Source organism: Sorex fumeus, unplaced genomic scaffold (genome assembly GCF_029834395.1).
Source record: "Sorex fumeus unplaced genomic scaffold, SorFum_2.1 ptg000006l, whole genome shotgun sequence".
NCBI lineage: Eukaryota > Metazoa > Chordata > Mammalia > Eulipotyphla > Soricidae > Sorex > Sorex fumeus.
Window position 1 is genome coordinate 13485613 of NW_026606063.1, and position 22111 is coordinate 13507723.

Consider the following 22111-nt stretch of genomic DNA (forward strand, 5'->3'; position numbering starts at 1 on the left):
GAGAACGGGAAGGCGCGGTGGGGGTCCCCGAGATCAGCACCCACCGAGGTGTGCCCACTGCAGTCCCCGTCGTCCGTTCGTCCGGCAGTCAGCCTGGGAGCCTCCCGTTAGCACGGGGAGGAGACAGTCCCCGCTCCGTCCCAGAATAAACAGTGCGATTATTTATTTAGCACCGGCTCAAGGCTTCCTCAGATGCACCTCGGCGAGCCCTGGCACTGGCGCAGGGGCACCCGGGGCCGCCCGACTGCCTTGGCGAGTTGGGCTAAATGAAGATGACTCGGCTTCCCAGAGAGAGAGATGGACAGAAAGACAGAGGTAGACAGACAAAAAGAGATGGACACACAGACGGATAGACGGACGGACAGACAGACAGACGGATGGACAGATGGACGGATGGACAGACAGACAGAACGATGGGCAGACAGATAGACGGACAGACAGACAGACAGACAGACGGATGGACAGAGAGACAGAGGGACGGGCAGACGGACAAACGGGCAGACAGACAGAGGGATGGGCAGACAGATGGATGGATGGACAGACAGATGGTCAGACAGACAGAAAGAGATGGACAGACAGACGAATGGACGGACAGACAGACGAACGGACAGACAGATGGATGGACGGACGGACAGAAAGAGGGACAGATAGGCAGACAGACAGATGGACAGACAGACAGATGGACATATAGAAAGAGATGGACAGACAGATGGACAGATAGACAGGCGGGCGGACAGACAGACAGACACACACAGGTGTGCACATGCCTGGCCTTCATAAGCATCTGGAGCCCTGCAGGCTGACACCCCACTTCTGGCCTCCCCTCCCTGAAACAATACCCCTCCGCCCCCTCAAGTGCTCACAGCCCACCTGCCCCTTGGGACTTCTCTCTCCTAGCAGGTTCCAACATGGACCCTCCCTGGCACCCCTCTGGCGCCCCTGGGGTGAAGGATGGCTGGCCGGCCGTGGTCTCAGGATGCCGCTGTGCAGATTCAGCAGAGCTGAGCAGATGAGGTACCCCAACATGGGAGCTGCCTCAGACTGTGCTCTGGGCTGCCCCGGCCCCTCCCCTTCTTGGCTCAGCCACCACACACACCCTCCTGCCACTTGGCTGTTTCTTGGCCCACCCTGGGAGCAGCTGGCAGGCCCTGACGTCAGGCAGGGGCTGAGTCACTACTCTGGGGTCCCAGTCTGGAGCCTGGCATGAAGCAGGCCCTGGAGTGTTTCTGGGCTGAGAGTGTGTTTCACTCCGATGCACCTCATTGAGCCTGAATCACCCGTCAGAGCTGCTCTCTGTGAGGGGACCCCCTGCCTTTGCCTCTGCCCTGCAAGGCCACTTGTCCTGGGCACCCCAGCCGCCCAGGTCACAACTCCCTGAACCCCACTGGACTTGGGGTCTCCAAGTGCTGGCTGCAGTGCACAGCCATGCCGCAGAAAGGGGTGTGGCCCCTTCAGAGGGATTTTCCAGCATGCATTCATTCATCTCTTCCCTTTCATTCCTTTCGTCATTCATTTGGGAAACGTTGAAAGAAAGCTGCATCGTAACTGGCTTCTCAAACGGTGGATCACATATGGGGGTCACATTGCTGACTAGGAGGGCTGTGAGAAATTTGGCAACAGGAAAAGGTTTCTGAGTGCACAGTGATCGAAAATTAATTTAAAATCTACCATGTGTGGGCTGCAGAGAGAGAACCAAGGAAAAGGCACTTGTCATGCACGTGACCGATCCAGGTCAATTCTAAGCACGGCACACGGTGTACTAGGAACTGCCAGGAATGATCCCGAGCACTGAACCAGAATTAAGCCCTGAGCACCACCAGCAGGTGTAGCACCCAAATGAAAAACAAAACCAAACAAAACCAAAATTGAACATGGGTGAGGGGCCAAAGAGAAAAGACAGTGCAGGGATTACGCTGCTTGCTTTGTACCCGGCCAATCCCGGCTTGATTCCCAGCACGACGTGTGGTCCCCTGAGCACTGCCAGGATTGGTTCCTTGACACCACCAGGTATGGCCCAAAACCAAAAAAGAAAAAAAAATCAATCTTGTGTGTAAATTAATCTGACGTATTTCTGGCAGAGTTGAACCATGTTACATTTTTTCGGGCAAAAATCCCTCATATGGAAGAAGTTTAAGAAGCCCCAGCCAAGTGTGATGGTCAAGAGCACAGATGAGAAGACCAGACTGCAGGTCCTCAGCCCCTGGCCAGCTTTGGGTTCCCGCACACAGCACACTTGCCCTGGCCTGCTTCTTCATCTGCAAAACGGGGGGGGGGGGGGGTACAGCGACGCCTGCCTCAGATGACAGGCAAACGGTTACATGAGTTCATCAGCGAGGACAGGAAATGGTCCTGAGCGACTGTCCAAGGTTCAGGTGCTCTGTGAGGGGACCCCTCCTGCCTCTGTCCTGCCAGGCCACTTGTCCTGGGAACCCCTTGGCTGCTCAGGTCACAACTCCCCCCGAACCTCACTGGACTCGGGGTCTCCAAGTGCTGGCTGCAGAGTTCAGCCATGTTGCAGAAAGGGGTGCGGCCCCTTCAGAGTGATGTTACAGCATGTGTTCATTCATTCATCTCTTCCCTTTCATTCCTTTCGTCATACATTTGGGAAATGCTGAAAGAAAGCAGCATCAGAACTAGCCTTTCAAGCAGTGGATCACAACCCCATATGGGGGTCACACTGCTGAATAGGATGGGTCGTCGGGTAGGACCAGACGAACAGGGATAGTCCCTCCTGTCTCCAGAGGCAGTCGCTCCGGGGACTTCTCTGTCCCCATCCCAGGAGCTGCCATCTTCCACACAGGACCGAGGGCTACATCCTACTTCTCCATGGACGACAGCAGAGGGCCCTGGAGCCTTTGCAGCCACAGCCGACGGGCAGCCAGTGACTGGGCAGTTACAGCCGACGGGAGTCTATGTGGCCCCCCATCACTCCCTGCTGCGCCTACGTCCAGAGGCCCGGCTGTGCGCCTGCCACATCCGAGACCCCGAGGCACCCCACCCCCCCACCAGGCCCCCAGCTCCTCCTGCCCGCATCTTCCCTTATTAAAAGGGGCAGGGCCACCATGGACCCCAGCGCTGTCAGGCTCTGTCCCAGGAGGGATGCTCACTCAGGGGAGCGGCCACAGGGGGAGGGGCTTCACCCCAATTAGCGCCGCGCCTTCGGGAGAGAATTAGGGCTTCCATCCTGGACAATGAAGTCATTATTGGGTAAATAATTCATAACCCCAAGAGAAGGGGTGAGCTGCCAATAAACAGGAATCCGCTCAGAACTGGGCTGGGTGAGGGTGGTCACCAGACCGCAACCCCACCCCCCCTTCCCCTTCACGGCTCCTCTGGGCTCAGGCTGCAGGTACGGGGGGCGGGGTGTGGGTGGGTTGTGGGGGGATCGATATTTGGTTGAACAGCCAAGCTCTGAGCATGGACCCGGAGCCCAGGATGGGTGAATGAGAGAGGGGAAACCCCCTGAGGCACCATGCCCTCACCCGATGTGGGTGATGCTCAGAGCCCACACAGGGAGGTGACTGAGGCTCAGACGTGAGCCCAGACTCCAGCCCAGAGTGACCGCTCCCTCCTGCCACGACCCTTAACCTCACTCTCCAGACTGGCCCTCGCATCCGGCGGCCTATGCCAGCTTGGCGCCTCCTCCCTACAGGCTGCAGACCAGCCTCCCCTGGGGTTGGGGTGACTGTGGGACACATTTCTGAGTGCCCCACCCTCTCCTAGCCCTGCCACATTTTCCTGATGAGGGGGGACGCCCCAGCTTCCGGCTCTGCTCCAGGAGGGGGAGGCCTATCCCTGGGAAGGAGCTCTCTGCTGGGGTGCCGTTGAAGCCCAGCCTCAGGATGGGGCCCGCTCTGTCCCCAGTTATGATCACCTAGAAGTCTCTCCCAGAGAACCCGCTGGAGGAGTGGGGGGAACCTCAGGACTCGTGGGGGGGGGTTCTCAGGCTGAGGCTCCGTTGTTGGGTTCTCTGGAAGGGCCCGCAGGATATCACTAGCACCCACACAACCAGCCCTCCTGAGCTCATCTGTCACATAGCTACCAGGGCCACCCGAGGTGGCAGCCTCCAGGAAGAGGCTGGAGACACGTGGGCTCGGCACCTCAGTTGTCAGGCATCTGGAAGGATGTAGAATTTTCTGTGGTGAGTGTGGGTGGTGAAGTCTCGTGTGTCCCCTTGGACCTGTGGTCTCCTGCCGAAGGTGGGACCCCTTGTGTCTTTGGATTTCTTCACCGCAGCCGTCCTAGGAGGGCTACACATAGCCATGTCCAGCCAGTCCCCAGGGAACGACCCTCCTGGCCACAGAAGGAGCATGCCAGCAGCCAACAGAGCTCTGGTTGGGAGTCCCCCATTGGGTGGGGGGACATGGCCACATGCATAGTTCCAGATGTTGGTCCACACCCAGCCTGGAGCTCCCCTTGCTTCCTGCTGACAGAGACGGTCACCCATAAACTATAACCTATAACCTATAACCCCAGAATGCTCATGTCTGTCTCTGTGCAAGCCAATGTTGACACCCAGAGGCTGAGAACAGCTGGGAGTCTATGGGCTCCGCAGAGAGAGAGAGAGAGAGAGAGAGAGAGAGAGAGACAGGCAAACACAGAGAGATACAAAGAGAGACAGAGAGAAACAGAGACAGAAACAGAGAGAGACAGAGAGAGACAGAGAGAATCCAGGATCACTGCAAAGCCCCATAGTGACAGACTGGGAACCCTAAATGCTCAAGTACCTCCCAGACACTGTCTGACTCCCTCTATCCCATCTTCACCCCAGGCCCAGGCTCTGGCTCTGTGGCCACAGGAAATAGGATGTAGGGGTGACAACTCCAGCCTGTTTCTGCAGTCTCCGTCCTGGCCTGCTGGCGAGTGTCAGCACAAACATATCAACTGTTTCCCTGTTTCCTTCAGATTCCTGCCCCTATGTAGTCTACATTGCCCGACCTCTTTTCTGGCCGCCTGGTCCCTTAACCCAGGTGGAAGAACTCTAAGAATGTGAGGCCAGACCTCTGTAAGCATAAACCAAGGAAATAATCCAAGCAGCCAAGCAAAGATGTTTTTGCCGAGATCATTTTAGGTGCCACCTTCACACATATTCTGATAAACAAGCATTGTTGGAAAGGTATTCACCATACCATTTCAATAAGGAAAAAAAAGATAGACACAAAAGAATACTTTGTAGTTGTATTGGGGGGGGGGGGGGCGGAGGGTGGGAGGATGATTCCCAAGCAAGCTCTGGGAGACACAAGGGCCATTCCTGGTGACACTTATAAGCTGACCTGGCCAGATGGTTCCGTGCTGAGACTTGGTGATAAGATCCTGCTTGGGCATTGATGGGGACACCCGGGCTATGCCTGGCAGAGCTGGTGGGAGGTGGGGAGGGTCATGCCAATCCAGGAATCAGACTCGGGTTTTTGTATGCAAGGCATGTGCTCAGGCCCTTTGCACCATCTCTCAGGTCCAAGAATTGTCATTTTTTTTTCTGGAGGAGCTTAAAGGTGACTGAGCTGCTGATGGCCCCCAGACCACCTCCTGGGAAAGCTGATATGTGTGTGTGTGTGTGTGTGTGTGTGTGTGTGTGTGTGTGTGTGTGTGAAGGACAATCTCAACAGGGCCTGGGAGAAGCTCGCCCAGAGAGCTTTAAGCACCCCCTTAAGAAAGCTGCGGTGCAACAGGATCAATCCCCCTGATTCCCAGAGGGGTCAGCAGGGTGCAGCATTCTACCCATTTCCGCCACTCTTCCCTGCCTACCTTGCGCCGTCCGTCTCTGGCAAGCTCGGGATTCGTCCCCAGGATGCAAAGCCCTCGATGACCACCAACACTTATTGCAGCGGCATGAGCATTACCCGGAGGCCGGGCCGTCTAGAGAGAGAAGAGGAGAGGGAGGGGGGAAAAGGAGTTATCTAGTGCGAATGCAGCTCAGAGAATCCCCGTGTCTTAGATACTCCTGAGTCCTTTCGTGGACACTTGTCTTTGTCTGAGATGTCACACACAGTGGCTTCCAATTCTGCCATGCCCCCACCCAGAGACAAAGCTGCCCGGCAGTGAGCAGAGAAACCCATGGGGCGGAAACGTGATACGCCGCCCACGTCTAACACGAAGAGCCTTCATTTCTTGGGTGCTTTGAGGGAGGAAATCAGGAAGGAACTTCCACCCCACCCAGACGAGATGAGGGAAATGGAAGCGTTTTTGATAGAGCGCCAAGGAAAGGAGTCAAATCTAGAACTCCAGACACAAATCATGATTTCTTTCAGACAATGGGCAAGATGAGTTCCCTGGAGAAAACTGAAAAAAAAAAAATCCAGTAGACGGAGGGTTTCTAGACTGGGTGGGGCCACAGGGTGCTTCCTGGGATCCTCTTGCCAATGCAATGCCCATGAGCTCCATCTTCACGAAGAAAGCAGCACAGCCCACTCAAAACACACCATCATTCCCGGGGAATCAATATCTTTTTCTAAATGGCATATAGCATTATCCATTGATTTTCCTTTTTTCCTCTTAGCACTCGCCAATCCTGGGGAGCAGGGCCAGCTGGAACGCGACGGGAAGCATTTGGACAGGTAAATAAGTTATTGTAAACAAATTCCACCTTCCTACGGCACTCGCGACATCGCCACCAGGGTCCTTCTCCAGCCGACCTTTCTGGGCTGCAGTGACAGCTTCGCGCGAGTCTGATCAAACAGCCACTTCGAAGCTGAAGGTGGCAAAAATAATATTTCTCCCAAGGACAGAGTGTTCCCTTTATGATCAAGAAATAACCCCTGCAGGGAAATGAAATAAGCCAAGGTCCCCATTTAATCCTGACACGGAGCCAGAATCAGGAGTGCAGTTCCTCCACCACACAACCATGGAAAGCACAGGGATCAATCGATCCCCTTTGCCACAAAGTATTGACAGTGCTGGTGAGAATTTACGATGGACCTATTTCTGGGAAAGCTTGGTGAGGAGAGAGGTTTGTGGGGGGGCAGTAATCAGACCATCGTTAGGTCCTTGAGAACCCCATTTATTCATTTGCTCATTCATTCCACTCATTCATTCACTCACTTGCTCATTCATTAACTCGCTCCTTCCTTCCTTCCTTCATTCAACAAGTATTTACTGAAGCCCACTCTAGGTCAGGCACTGCTCTCGTTCTAGAACTTGCCTCGCTCAGAGTCTCAGGCAAAATAGCACCTTCTCCTGACATCCTTGCAGGCCCTAAGTCAGAAATTCCTCCCTAGAAGGAACCATTCTCAGCTTGCATCTGAATTGGTTTCCTGCCTCTGGGATTTTCTTTCTTGGTCTTGCTCTTCTTTCTTCTCACCATCCTCTCCTCCCGGCCTTCAAATCCCAGACACCCAGATACCAGATTTTATCTTACTGCTGGACTCATGTTCCCAGAAACTCTCACTGGGCTGTGCTCATCGAACTTGGATTCATTCTCTTTCCTTCCTAGAAAGGCACCAGGCTTTGCCCATGCACCTCAGTGCCCTTGGCTCTGCAGAGATTCAAGGCATTCCATGTGATTTTAAAAGGAAGAATGAGTGACAGATTTCAAGGAATTAGTTTGTTCCCCATGTTGGCTGCGTGCAAGGCAAACGGCGATAGCACAGCAGTAGGGCGTTTGCCTTGCACGCAGCCAACATGGCCAACCCGAGTTCGATTCCTCCGCCCCTCTTGGAGAGCCCGGCAAGCTACTGAGAGTATCTCGCCCGCACGGCAGAGCCTGGCAAGCTACCTGTGATGTATTTGATATGCCAAACACAGTAACAACAAAGTCTCCAATGGAGGCGTTACTGGGCCCGCTCGAGCAAATTGATGAACAATGGGAGGACCGTGACCGTGAGTTTGTTCCCCAGGGAACATGATAGAGCCTTAAGTTTGCAGAGTTCCTGGCTGGGGGGAAATGAATTCAAACCCAGGACACTGCTGGGAGTCTGGAGGGGAGGTTTTCCTTCTCCCCATGAAAGGCAAAGACTCCCTTGAATGTGATGGTTCAGAACTTTGGTCTAAGGGACCCTCTCGCATCCACCCATGTCAACCTCAATGAGCAGCTTCCAAGTTTAGGGAAAATGAAACTAAAGAGGAGAAGGATGAGGGACTTTCACTCGGTTTCACAAAACACAGGAAGGATGAACTCCATCACAGTCCTGGGGAAGAGGCTCCAGGGCTGCCTGGGGACATGGAGAGCTTCCCTGATGGGGAGCAGGCCACTATGCAAGGGGGACTCCTGGGGTGTGAGCAACACAATTGAAGGGCACAAGCTCTGTGGCCAATGTACCACCACCACAACCAAGCATGTGTGGGTTGGACATCACAACAATAGTTTATCACAACCTGGCGATGCTCAGGGCTTACTCTTGACTCCGTGCTCAGGAGACTGTATGGGATGCCAGGGATTGCATCCACATCAGCCGTGTGCAAGGCAAGTGTCCTACCCTCTGTGCGATTGCTTTGGCCCTATCACAGTCACAGTAAGAGCAGCAGGAAAGAGGGGGTGCAAGAGGAAACCAAAGGAAGAGCCAGAACAGGGGCTGTTTGGGGGAGCAGCTTCCCTGAATGGAAAACTTCAAAATGAACCTCAAAGAAACAGTGGGCGTTCACTGACACTCAGTGTTGATAAATAAAGCGGATCCCTGTTGTGAAGCAAACCGAGAGTCATGAGAATGGTAAACAAGGGCCTCAGGATTGTTATTATTTTTGATTCTCATAAGAGATAACCATTTGGGGAGTGGCAGAGAGATAGGACTGGGGTTAATATGCTTCCCTGGCAAGAGGCCAAAACCCCCAATTGCATCCCAAGCACCACGTGATTCCCTGAGCACTGCAGGGAGGAACCCCCAAGCACAGAGCTAGGAGTAGCCCCCAAGCACTGCTGGGTATGATCCAAACACGCTCCTCCCTCCAGAAAAAAAAATCACCATGTGGCAGCGAAACTGCTTTAAGAGAGGAGCAACGAGCTCTCACACCCATCCATGCTCCCCAGGTTGGGGCCTGCATATCTGCTCTCGTGCACCCCACAGGGAGACCTCCTTCACATTCTCTTGTCAGGAGGGAAAAACCCCAGGCCATGCAGGAGACCCACCAAGCAAAGCCTGAAGGCCTCGTTGCCAGCCCTGAAATAACCACACTCAGGGGACAATTCCTCAGGGTCCAGGCAGCTGAGGGTCTGAAGGACCCGGACAGCTGTGCCTTTACAGGGAGGGAGGACGGAGGGAAGAGGCAGGAAGCCGTGAGTGCCCACATGGCCTTGTTCAGCTGCCTCCTCATCCCACAAAGGGGCATAACTGGCCACAGACCAGACCCACTAGGCATATCCTCTGCACAAGGGGAGCCTCACATGGCATGTGTCCTTCAAGGAGAGACACAGCCTTCGGAGGTCAAGGGGCTACCATGTGGGGCTCAAAGGCTGCAAAACTTCAGTTTCTCAGGGATGGTGTTTTTAACACAGCAGAGCACTGCTGGTACCTGGTGCTGTTGGAATAGATCAAGAAATGGAGACTTAAAAGGGGAGAGAGAGAGAGAGAGAGAGAGAGAGAGAGAGAGAGAGAGAGAGAGAGAGAGAGAGAGAGAGAGAAAGGAAGAGGGAGAGAGAAGGAGAGAGGGAGAGAAATAGAGAGGGAGAGAAAGAGAGCAAGAGAGAGAGAGAGAGAGGAGAAAAGTGCAGAAGGGCAAGGGGTAGGGGGGGGGTGAGAGAGAAACAGGGGACAGTGGTGGTGGGAAATGTACCCTGATGAAGGGACGGGTGTTGGAACGTTGTATGACTGCAATCCAATTATGAACAGCTTTGTATCTATGGATATCACTGTGACTCAATTTAAAACTATAATAAAATAAAACTGAAAAATAGGAAAAGAAACCAAGACTTACGGAAAACAAAAAGAATTGCAGAAAGTCACCCAGCAAGGTCAGCTTTGGGGTGTCCCATCCCTCCCACTCATTCTGAGCCCCTGAGCCCATGAAGCTGTGAGGTTGGGGATGTGGTGAGGCTTCAGGCCCCATCTGGAGACAAAGCAAAGGAGTCGCCGACGTCCTTCCCGGCTGCAATTACTGAGCTCAGCGCATGCTTCTTCTTCGTCCCACCTGGCTGCGTCCCGTACCCCAACACCCACTTCCGGCCCACACCCAGATGCCTGGGGGACGGACAGGTTCCCCAGAGCCCTCACCCGGCACAGACCCCACCTGCAACTCCCCTAGCACGGCCCTCTGCCAGCACTCTGCCAGCTCCCTGGGATGCCATCCATGCTGCGTGCGCCCACCTTTTTATTACCGCATATTCCCCAAGAGGAAAAAAAATTAATTTAAATTCTCTCTAACAAGAAATTCAATTCTAAGGAGTAAGATTCTGTCGGGCAGGGTTGAGCTGGGGCGGGTCATAAACCATGGCAACAACTGAGGAGTTTTTGGGTACCTGGGTCCAGTCAATGCTAGCAACCAATTTGACTGTCCCTACCGCTCCATCCACACTCCCCTCCCAAACACCCATCCGAGACACGCGTGCACCATTCATTGATTGATGATGTTCTTTTATTTTCGCGGGGGGTGGGGGGTCAAACCTGGCAATGCACAGGGGTTACTCCTGGCTCTGCACTCAGAAATTACTCCTGGCGGTGCTCAAGGGACCACAAGGGATACTGGAAATTGAACCTGGGTCGGCTGCGTGCAAGGTAAACGCCCTACCTTCTGCGCTATTGCTGCAGCCTGATTGTGACGTTCTTTGAAATGTGAACTTTCTAGATCCATCTCTCAGGGCCAGGCCCTGTCACCTCTGCCTGGCTTCAAACCCACTTCCTCCTCTCTCCTCTCCCTGCAGCCTGCGCTCACTCACCTCGGAGTGCATCTCTCTGCTACCCACAGCGCAGGAGAAGTGGAGGTGGGTGTCCCAAACTGGCCCCTGCATCCCCCCAGCCCCAAACTCTGCAGAGAAGCTGGGCAAGCCTGGGACTTCGCAACATCCAGGGGGTGTCCAGCCTCCATTGCACGTACCCCTTCTACTGTCCCCTCCTGGATAACTGCCACCTCCCTCTCCCTGAGCCCCTGAAAATTCTTCACCATGTCTGCACACCTTCCCTCCCCGCTGACCCCCTGGCTCCCTCTGTGTTTGGCGGCATGAGACGCTTTTAAAGCAAATTGCTGGACACTGTGTAAGATAAGGGCACCTGGGTCTCCAAAAGAAGGCTGCATGATCCCCCCAGCTCTTGGACCCTCTTGCTTTGGCCGACGTCAGCAAGAATGAGCAACATGACATGTGGGGTGCCCTCTGGGTGGTAGGAGGGAAACTGGGGGGAAATGGCGCTGGGAAATGTACACTGGTGGAGGGATGGGGGTGGAATACTGTATGTCTGAAACCTAATGGCCTGTCTCATGGTGATTCAATAATTAAAACAATAGAAGTGGGGTGCCCTCTGCCTGCTTGGACCCACTGGAATGCTACAACAGGGCCTGGATAGAAGCTCTGATGGGGATATTCTGGGAAGGGTGGCGGGGAAGGGAAAGATAGAAATTAAAGGCCCTGTGCCATGGCCCGGAGTGTTTTCTTGCCACCAAGGAAAACACTCAGGGGGGACATGAACACAGCCCGGCTAGCCCCCCTGCTCAGTGCTGCATTCCAAGTTAGTGCAAACAGATGAGTCCATTTGGGGCACAGAGCCGCCAGGCCCCTTTCTTGCATCTATCTCGGGAGCTGGGGTAGGAGACCGTGGTGTGGATGGAGCATCAGTATCCCTCAAGGAAGGGGTGGGGGGAAGCACCAGACCCAGCTCGTTCCGGCCACTCGCCTCTCAGCATCTGCAAGAGGGCAGCGCCGTTTTGTAGTCGGAATACAAACCAGCGGCGGCTCCGACTCGGCTCCCAGATGCCACTCAGACACCGCCTCGCATCCTCCTCTCAAATTGCCGTAATTCCTTCCCAGATGCTGTTTCTCCTTCAGACCCACACATTTAGGCTTTTTGTGTTGATGCTCTTCATTGGCCCAGTGCTCTGGGCGGGCGGCAGACGCCTCCCTCCCTCGTTACTGGCACTCAAGCCCCCTCCATCCCCTGAGAGCAGGGTGGGTACACCCGGCCCTAATGTGCAGGCCGAGAGCTTCTCTCTGCCCCTTGCGGCCGGGGCTCACAGCACTCTCTTCCCCAGGACCTGCCAAGCATCAGTGGGTGGCGGGGGATCTCCCAGCCTCTTCCCTGCAAAGCCCCCACCTCCCCTACCAATCCATGTGGGTCTCGGGGCTCATCTGTGTCTAAGTTCCTCACACCTGCCTGGAACACCCACAGACAGGCCAGCGGCGGACCAGTGGCCCCAGTGAGGCTGTGAGACACGACTGCCTCCCTCCAGAAAAAGGCTACTTTGTTAGAATGTATCTAACACTGTTCCTCTGCTCTGGGGGCTAAGTTGGGGGGAGACGCTCAAAGAGAGGCCTTGGGAGATTATAGTTGTTCGTGCTCAGATACGATGAATTCTCCATTTAAAAATAAACCACAGACAGGCATGTTGCTCTGTACCCGGGCAGAGAGCAGTCATTACCAGGAATTTCTGTAAGTTCTCTGCTTTTCTTGGCCAATACAGAAAGAGCCCAGGCACTGAAAATAGAATCAGAGGCTAATTCTGTTTTCCTGATCTGCCGCAACGTGCGCATCAGCAAGGGGGCTCACGTTCCCAGGGAAAGATCGCCCCCATTCACTGCTCCCCAACCTCCTGGGCACTCCTGCAATGAAGAGAGCACTGAGGTGGGGGTCTACAACGCTGAGTGCAGAGACAGGAAATCCACCCACAGGCCAGAGAGGAGAGTGGGCAGCTCCAGTCACACCAATGCTGAGGACACAAACTAGGGGTGGTACTGCTGGCCTCTTGGCCTGGCCACTCTCTGACCTTTTCACTAGGTCGCCGCTGTGGGGGACTCTGGGAAAGTCCCAGAGAGGTTCGACTCATCACAGCCCCAAGGATGTCATCCTCCTCCTGCAGGAAGTCCTCCATTTTCCTTCTCCAGCAAGCAAGAAATGAAATCTTTTTTTTCTTTTCTCCTTCTCCTTCTCCTTCCCCTTCCCCTTCCTCCTCCTCCTCTTCCTCCTCCTCCTCCTCCTCCTCCTCCTCCTCCTCCTCCTCCTCCTTCTCTCTCTTTCTCTCTCTTCAGGTCACTCCTAGCGATGCTCAGGGGTTACTCCTTGCTCTGCACTCAGGAGAGTTATTATTCCTGGTAGTGCTCAGAGGAATTATTCCTGGTAGTGCTTAGGGGACCAGATGGGATGCCGAGATCAAACCCAAGTCAGCCACATTCAAGGCAAGAGCCCTACCTGCTATGCTATCACTTGGCACCCTGTATTTCATTTTTATGCTTCATGTTTTCATTTGGAGGTGAGGGTAGGCTGGACCACACCTGGCAGTGCTCAGGGGACCAAATGTAGTGCTGGGATTTGAACCCTGGTCAGCCACATGCAAAGCAAGTGAGGTACTTGCTGTACTATATCCATCTGGCCCCTTCATTTATTTTTTCTTGGAGGGGGTCACACCGAGCAGTGCTTAAGGCTTACTCCTGGCTTTGATCTCACGCATCCTCCTGGCGGAGTGCAGGAGACAGGATAGGATGCCGGGAATCGAATCCAGGTCAGCTATATGCAAGGCAAATGCCCTGCCTACTGTCCTGTCACTCTGGTCTCTGTCCCCTCAATGATTTTAGAAAGAAGAGACATCTATAATACAAGTTTATTTATACTCACATCGTAATGATTTTTAGGAAACTCATAACAAAAAAGCTTTAGGGTCTTCTGAGTCCTAGGGCCCGGACGAGACAGGACCCTTAAGGAACCACCCTGCAGCTAGGATGCCTGGGCCCCGAACCTCAAACCCAACCAGTGTGTCCCTCCCCAAGAGACCCAGTCAACAAGCTGTCTCTTCTCCTTCCTGGTGTGACTGTGTGTTTCTCCTACCCTCACCCTCTTCAGTTTTCTACAAAACATTCAGCAATGAAGAAGGAAATAAAAATAAGACATACCATCTAGAATGCATAGAAAAATCATAGCTGGCTTTCACGCGTCTAAAGGTTGAGGAAAAGAAACCCAGCGCTGCTTCTTCGGGCTTGTTGATATTTCGTTACACATCACACTCGTGGCACTCCATTGAGAAAACGGAGACGTGGATATGGCGCTTGGGGTCCCTAGCCTGCTCTGCGGAGCAGCTTTCCTCTGGGCACCCTGGCCCCCGCACTCACCCTACAGGGCAGCCCATGCCAACACAGGGGCGGGGGGCTGGACCTTGCCCTGTGCCTCCCCGTGGGCACTGTCCTGCTGCTGTCTAGCCATCCCGCCCTCCACGGTGCTGGAGGGTGAACCCCCATCCAGGTACTGGCCTCTTCCCCCCACACCCACATGCATGACTTAAACAGCACAGTAGAGGGAGGCGGGTGATGGAGCAGCCATGTGTGTGTGTATGTGAGTATGTTTGTGTGTGTGAGAGTATGTGAGTGTGCGTGAGTGCGTGAGTGTATGTGTATAAGTGTATGTGTGTATGAGTATGTGTAAGAGTATGTTTGTGTGTGAGAGCACGTGAGTGTGAATGTATGTGTATGAGTGTGTGTATGTGTGACAATGTGTGTGAGTGTGTAAGCACGTGAGTGTGAGGGTATGCGTGTAAGTGTATGTATGAGTGTGTGAATGTGTATGTCTATGTGTGAGTGTGTGTGTGAGTGTATGTGTGTGAGCACGTGTGTGCATGTGAGTGTGTGAGTGTATGTGTGAGTGGGAATGTATGTGTGTAAGTGTGTGTATGAGTGTTTGAGAGTGTGCATGTGAGTGTATGTGTGTGAGTGTATATGTGTGTGAGCGTGTATGTGTGTATGTGTGTGAGTGTGTGTGAATGTCAGTGTGTATATGTGAGTGTATGTATGAGTGCGTGTGAGTGTGTGAGTGTATATGTGTATGTGAATGAGAAGGTGAGTGTGTGCATGTGTGTGCATATGTGTGTGTATAAGTGTGTGTGTATGAGTATATGTGAGGGTGTGTATATATGTGAGTGTGTGGATAAGTGTATGTGTGTGAGTGTGTGTATGTGTGTGAATGTATGTGCGTGAGTGTATGTCTGTGTGAGTATGTGTGAGAGCATGTTTGTGTGTGTATGAGCGTGTGAGTGTGTGTAGTGTATGTGTAAGAGTGTGTGTGAGAGTATGTGAGTGTGACTGTGTGTATGTGTGAGAGTGTGTGTATATGTGTGAGTGTGAGTATATGTGAGTGTGTGTGTGAGCCTGTGAGTATGTTTGAGGGTATATGTGTGAGTATGTATGAGTTTGTGTGAATGAGTATGTACATGTGTGAGTGTGTGTTTATGTGTGTGAGCATGTGAGTGTGTGTGCATGTGTATGTGAGTGTGTGAGTGTAAGTATGTGTGTGAATATATGTGTGTGTATGAGTGTGTGTTTGAGTGTGTATGTGTGATAGTGTATGTGAATGTGTGTGTCTATGTGTGAACATGTATGTGTATATGTGTGTGTGAGTGTGTGTATGTGTGTGAGCACATGTGTGTATGTGAGTGTGTGAGTATATGTAAGTGTGTGTGAGTGTGAATGTATGTGTGTATATGAGTGTGTGTCTGTGCATGTGTGAGAGTGTGTATGTGAGCGAGTGTAAGTGTGTGAGTGTGTATGTGTGAGTGTATGTGAATGTGAATATGTGAGTGTGTGCATAAGTGTGTGTGAGTGTATATGTGTATGTGTATGAGCAAGTGAGTGTGTGCATGTGTGTGTGTATATGTGTGTGAGTGTGTGAGTATGTGTGAGAGCGTGTGGGTAAGTGTATGTGTGTATTATTGGTCCCTGAGCCCACCCTTTTGCGTGAGGGAGACGATGGCTGCACATGGCAGGAGACCCCCCTGAGTTTGCTCCTTCTGGCGGATCGAACTGAGTCTCATGTGTCCAGTATGGGAGCACCTACTTGATGTCTACCGAGCGGCAGCCATGTACGAAAAACCACACTGAGAAGCAAATGAAGAGATGGACCTGCCCACCAGCATCCGTGGAGGTGAGGGCGGGCCTGCTGCAATCAATCTGTTAAACCGTAACAAATCACTGGTGAGCTCACAGATCCCTGTTCAGAACGAGGACATGGATCAGGGGGCCCTTCATGTACTGTGCCAAGGAAATCTTATCTTGCTCGAATGAGGTAATAGTCTTGAAGGGCAGAAGAAGGAGGAAAAGGTGGTGGATACCATCAGCTTCTCATGAGGACATTTGGAAGTTTCATTTTTTTTTGTTTGTTTTCATTTGGGGCCACACCTGGCGATGTTCTGGGCTTACTCCTGGCCCTGCACTCAGAAATTACTTCTGGCGGTGCTCAGGAGACCATCTTGGGATGCTCGGGATCAAACCAGGGTCAGCAGCATGCAAGGCAAACGCCCTACCCTCTGCATGATCACTCTGGCTTCAGCGTTTTATTTTTCAGAACAGAGGTGTCTTCAAAAACCTGAGATTTCTGGGGTTCCACCTCACAAAAATATAATCTCGAAGACTTCTGGGATGTGGCATCTGGATCCCTCACCAAATGCATCAGAAGTACAGAAGGGCCCAGAGGGGATCCTAGGGGATCTGAATGACTTAACAACAGGAAGAATGGGGCCGGAGCGATAGCACAGTGGGTAAGGTGTTTGTCTTGCATGCGGCCAACCTGGGTTCGATTCCCAGCATCCCATATGGTCCCCGAGCACTGCCAGGAGTGATTCCTGAGTGCATGAGCCAGAAGTAACCCCTGAGCATTGCTGGGTATGACCGCAAAAGAAAAACAAACAAACAATCAAAAACCAAGAACAGGACTGGGGGTGCAGGGAGGCCATCCTGGGGAGCAAACCCGGAGCAGGGAATGAGGGCAGTGGTTTCTTTAGTGCATGGTGCCTGCAGACTCAGCCATCGGGCAGAAGAGGGAAGAGCCGGAAGGAGACTGGTCAGGAAAGGAAGTGCCTCTCCCCAGGGTGCCATGTAACCCCTTTGGCAAGAAGCCATCCAACAGAGATGTCTCAGAACTGTCCCACTCAGGGTGAGGCTGCCAGGGTTTCTCCTACCCGCTCTGGTTTACCAGCTGCAGAGTGCTGAGACCAGAGCATGGCCTTTTGGGCACTTTAGTTCAGTCCCTGGGGATATCCAAGACTGGTGGTGGTGGTGGTGGTGGTGGCCTGGCTGGTGGGAATCCTGGAAAAAAAGGAGCTTCCACATGAGCCAACACAGCGGGATGGAGACTCCTGACCTATGATGACTCTAACAGGCACCCCACCCCCCTGTGATCCCTGCATCCCACTCATCTCTTGTGATGTGGAAGCGACATTCTTTCCCAATGCAAGTGCAGGCTGCGGGCAGACTGGGGCATCACCTGCCCCTCTGCTATCCAGCATAGCAAGGGCCAGGTCCCAATTATGCGGGGCGGGCGGGTTGTGGGTGCCAGGGAAAACACTCCCCGCCACAACGCACAGGGTGATCCTGATGGGGCAGGTATGTTCTCCGGGATGGGCCCTTGATGAGTGCCTCTGGCTGTTAAACACATCTCAGGTAATAGCGGGATAATGGACATTAATGGCAGCAATAGTGCTCAAGTGCTGGAAAAGAATCATTTCTGATTATATTACTATTTCCTTTTGTGCGGTGCAGGGCATATTGTCGAAAGACTATGCTCATTAACACACACAAAGGCCCCGCAGTGGGTCAGGGTCGTGGGAAGGGCTGTGGGAAGGGATAGGAGGTGTGTGGGGGTTGGATGTTGGGGACCGATGCTAGCCAGAGTTCTAGGGGGGTACTACACAGCCCTGTCCTCTGGAAAGAGCTCCACTGGAAGGCACTGTGGAATTCCCCCCACCCCGACTACCCTGTTGGCCAATAGCCAGGAAAAGCTTGCTCACAAGTACGACACAGCAAAGCCAGGGGTGAAGGAAAGATTTCCTCTCTGCCCGTACACAGAGATCAACTTTCCCAATCTTCCACTGATCACTCGCAAGGAAATAAGTGCCTTGTATTCAATGGAGGCTAGGGTTCAAATACCCCTGTGACAGGTTCCATCCCTCCCCCCGACCACACTCACACACACACATACACACACACACTCCCAGTTTGGAGAAACATCAGGATGCCCCTCCAAAAACACCTTCATAATTAGTGCACTGCCCCATCGAATTCAGTAAACGCGGATGTTGAAATTATCCTTGGGAATATCACTCCATGCCTCCCCTGTTTGGATGATGCTGAAAGTTAACACTTTTGAAGGTCACTTTGTTTTTTAAAATTTATTTTTATTTTATATTGAATCACTGTGAGATATAGAGTTACAAAGCAGTTCATGGTTGGGTTTCAGTCATACAATATTCCAACACCCATCCCTCTACCAGTGTTTATTTCCCACCACCAACATGCCCAGTTTCCCTCTTACCACACGCCCCACCCCACCCCCCTTGCCTCCAGTCTGCCTCTATGGCAGACACTTTCTTCCCTCTCTCTCTCCTTTTGAGCATTATGGTTTGCAATACAAGTTATCATGCTTGTTCCTACTTTCAGCACGCAGTTCTTATCCAGAGTGATCATTTTCCAGCTATCACTGTCATGCATGGTGGTCCCTTCTCTATCCCAACTGCCTTCTCCCCCAGCACTTGACACAGACTTGAAGGTCACTTTAAATGAACCCTGCAGTGGCTAATTGCGGCCTGAGAGAGTTGAACCTTCAGCTCTAAAGCAAAAGAAGGCACCAGAGCCGAACCTCATGGGAACCAGAACAGTCTCAAGGGACCCACTTTTGAAAGGGCCTGGGATGCCCTGCGAGAGTGCGGGACAGCTCCTGTGTCTGAGAGAAGCTTGGAAAAACCTACAATAGTTCTGCAACTTGGGAGGATTGTGCCCTTACAAGAGACAAGAGCAGAAATGAGTATTGGAAATGAGTACACACCATGGTTTGTGCTTTTAAAGACACAGTAGCTGAAATCATCACAACAGTTTATCTCCTGTCTATTCCCCACGTACTTCGGGGGACTATCAACTCTGGAACCTTCTCTTTGGGGAAGGGTCAATCTGCCCAAAGTTGGCTTTCTTAAACTCGGGTACCCCCTGCTGTTGTCATCCTGGCTGGGGCTTAGTTTAATCCATACTTCAAAGCCATGAGAGGCGCTGCTGGGGGCGGGTTTGGTCCTTTAAATCCTTCCACTATGCAGCTGGAAAGACGAAGGTAGAGTGTTCTGCCCTTGCATAAAGTCCATAAGGGAGATGGCGAGGCTAGAATCTCAACGTGCTTTTCCCCCAGATGCTACGGCCTGGCCCTTGTCAGACATCTTCAGCCTCAGGAAAGCCTGAGGTGTCCAGAGACCAGCTGCCCAATGCCTGCTTTACTGCTTCCGGGTCACCAGACAGTCTGTGTGCCGAGTCCTGACAGAAGCCACTGTGCAGAGTGAGAATGAGGACTCAGTTCTCTTACAGACTTACAAACTTTCGTGATTGCGTTTCAGTCATACAGTGGTCGAGTACCCATCCCTCCACCAGTGCCCATTTCCCACCACCAATGGTCCCAGTATCCTTCCCACCACCCCCACCCGTCCCCTCCACCCTACCCCGCCTCTGTGGCAGGGCATTCTAAAAGGGGCTTCTTAAGACAATGACCTGGCCTCCTCTGAAGTCTTCTGTGGCTTCCCTAGAACAACCCCCCCCCCCACCCCCGCGCGCACCCCCCCCCCCCCACACACACAGGCCACAGGCCAACATCTTCAAATAGGACAATTCAAATGGCCTGGAGCTATTTCCCAGGAAACCTCTTCTCCCCCCACCCCCAGGAAAGGGAATGAAATTAGCCCCTCATTGAGAAGCCCTGCTCTAGACTAAGCCCCTTCAACACACGGGCTATCATGGATTCATTTCTACACCACTGGAACCTGAGCCAGGACTTGGCAAATAGTAAGGGCTCAATAAAAGGCATCTGAGAGGATGTAAAATGAATTTAGTGCTCATAATGCAATAACTGTCTCTCTCAAGGATGAAGAAAGCATTCTGGATCCAATAATGCATACAGGAATGAGCTAGGACAATAAGCAAAGGAACACAGAGGTAGGGCAAACAAATAAGTCTGTCTCCTCATTTACTCTCCTCTGGAAAAAGCGGAGTCTCAAACCCCTCGCAGCTTCACCTCTATGTTTCCTACCCAGCCCCTCTGCATCCCAGCCAAACATCCCACGTGGCCTGGAGGCCGCCCCACACCTTCCCGTCCTGGGCCCTCCTCGGCCCATGGCTCCTTCTCAAATTCTCTCGCCAAGGTCATCCCCCAAGTCCATGCTGCTAAATCCCATGGAATGTTTCCACTCTGCATCTTGCTGGCTATCCCAGAAGCCTTCAGTACTGATGCCCATTCCACGAAAGCAGGAATAACAATCACAAGCTCTAACAACTGGGCTGGTCTGGCCACGGCCCACTCCCAGCAGATGCACGGGCTGCTCAGAACCAGGTTGCTAAGCTGGCCCCGGTCCCTGCCACCTGTGCTTTCTTCCCCGGCTTCCTCTACCCAGCCACCGCTGTGTGTCTACAGGGGGCTCCTTCTCCTCCTCATTTTTTGCAGAATCACAGTCTCTTCTCTGGCTTCTGAAGGTCTGTACTCCTTGAGGACTCTTTCCTTAGGCCCTTTTCCCTCCAGAGCCACAGGCTTCTCTCCCCGCAGATGGTCAAGGTCATGCGGAGGACTTCAGTTTCCCTCTACCTGCGGTTGCCTCTGCTCCCAACGTACTCTCTCCAGTCCCTGCAGTTTCCTCCGAGCCCCAGGTCACTGCATCACATCTATTTAGCTGACACCTCTGCTTTGATGCCCTGAAGGCAATGGCCTATCATGCCCTTCTGCCAACTCAAACTAAACAAAGAGACAGGGACTCCTCCGTGCCGGTGTGTGTGTGTGTCATGGGGTGGCCGGGCCTTAGAACTGCTGACATCTAATTGAACCATGACAACTCCCCATCATCAGCACACCAATTTCTCTTTATTCCCTTCACCACTTGCCTCTAACTTCTCTGATCTGCTCTTTCTCTCTACAGCCAGAGACTTTTTTTACAATATGCTAACCTGACTTTAATCTTCCCCGTTTTGAGTCTCTCCATTAGTTTTTGTTTTGTTTTGTTTTGGGACCACACCCAGTGATGCTCAGGGGTTACTCTTGGCTCTGCACTCAGGAATCACTCCCGGCGATGCTTGGGCAACCATATGGTATGCTGGGGATCGACTCTGGGTTGGCCCCCTGCAAAGCGAGCACCTTACCTGCTTTCTCCAGCCCCACGCCATCTGTTTGGAGTCCCAGCATGAGACCAAGAGGTCCATGGCTCAGTTCCCATTTCCTCTCTGGCTTCATCTTGACCCTCTCCTTGGTTCTATACCTCACTACACAGTTCTTCCTTTAGTTTCTGGAATGTTCCATACTCCTGCCCCAGGGTCTCTCCACATGCTAGTTCTTCTCTTTCCCCCTGACTAAGGCTGCACCAGAGTCCAACTCAACAATCAATTCCTGAGTGGTCTTTCCTGACCCAAACATATTACCACACCTCTATTCCTAGAGTTACGAGAATGATCTTTCCTCCAGGTTCCAGCATTCAGCCTTGTAACCTGTGCTTGTGATCACATGGTGGGTATTTGTTCTTCTTAATTAAGGTGCGAGTTCCAAAGACTATGTCTGCTTTCCTTTATCTCTGGCCCTCCAGCTCCAGGGATTAGTATACTATGACCTATTAGTCAGATTCCACCTGATGCTTTTTGTTGTTGCCAATAAAGTTTTATTGGTACAAAGCTATACCCAGGTGATGGCATACTATCTTTGGTGGTCTTGTGCCCCCTAAGAGTTAAGCAACTGTGATGGTGTTAATCTGGTCTTCCAGTTCAAAACCTGTGCTCACCGGAACGCAGATGTTCCACCCAGCCAGCCTTGCTAAGGGAGTGAGTCAATGGGCAGGTGAGACAGAAGAGCTTTGCCTCGAGGTCTCGCTGTGAGTGGCAGAAGGCCTCCCCAAGGCCCCATCCTGGCACTGCAGGCTGATGGCAGGCCCCATGGGAGCCTGTTTGTAGTGAGGCCTGCCCCTCTTTTCCCTGGGGGGCATCCTGGCATCTGGCTACAAGGCTCCAGAACCTAGAACATTCTCAGTGACCCTAGAGGATCAGGGAATTCCAGTCTGT

The 22111-nt window shown here is 52.7% G+C and overlaps 1 protein-coding gene across 1 annotated transcript in view; it reads right to left on the reverse strand.

The window, feature by feature from the left end:
* Positions 1-22111, reverse strand: part of KLHL29 (kelch like family member 29) — a 257496-nt gene that overhangs the window by 168230 nt on the left and 67155 nt on the right. The window contains exon 2 of the mRNA XM_056123615.1: positions 5746-5856. The gene's annotated coding sequence lies outside the window, so the exon portion shown is untranslated. The remainder of the gene's footprint in view (positions 1-5745; positions 5857-22111) is intronic.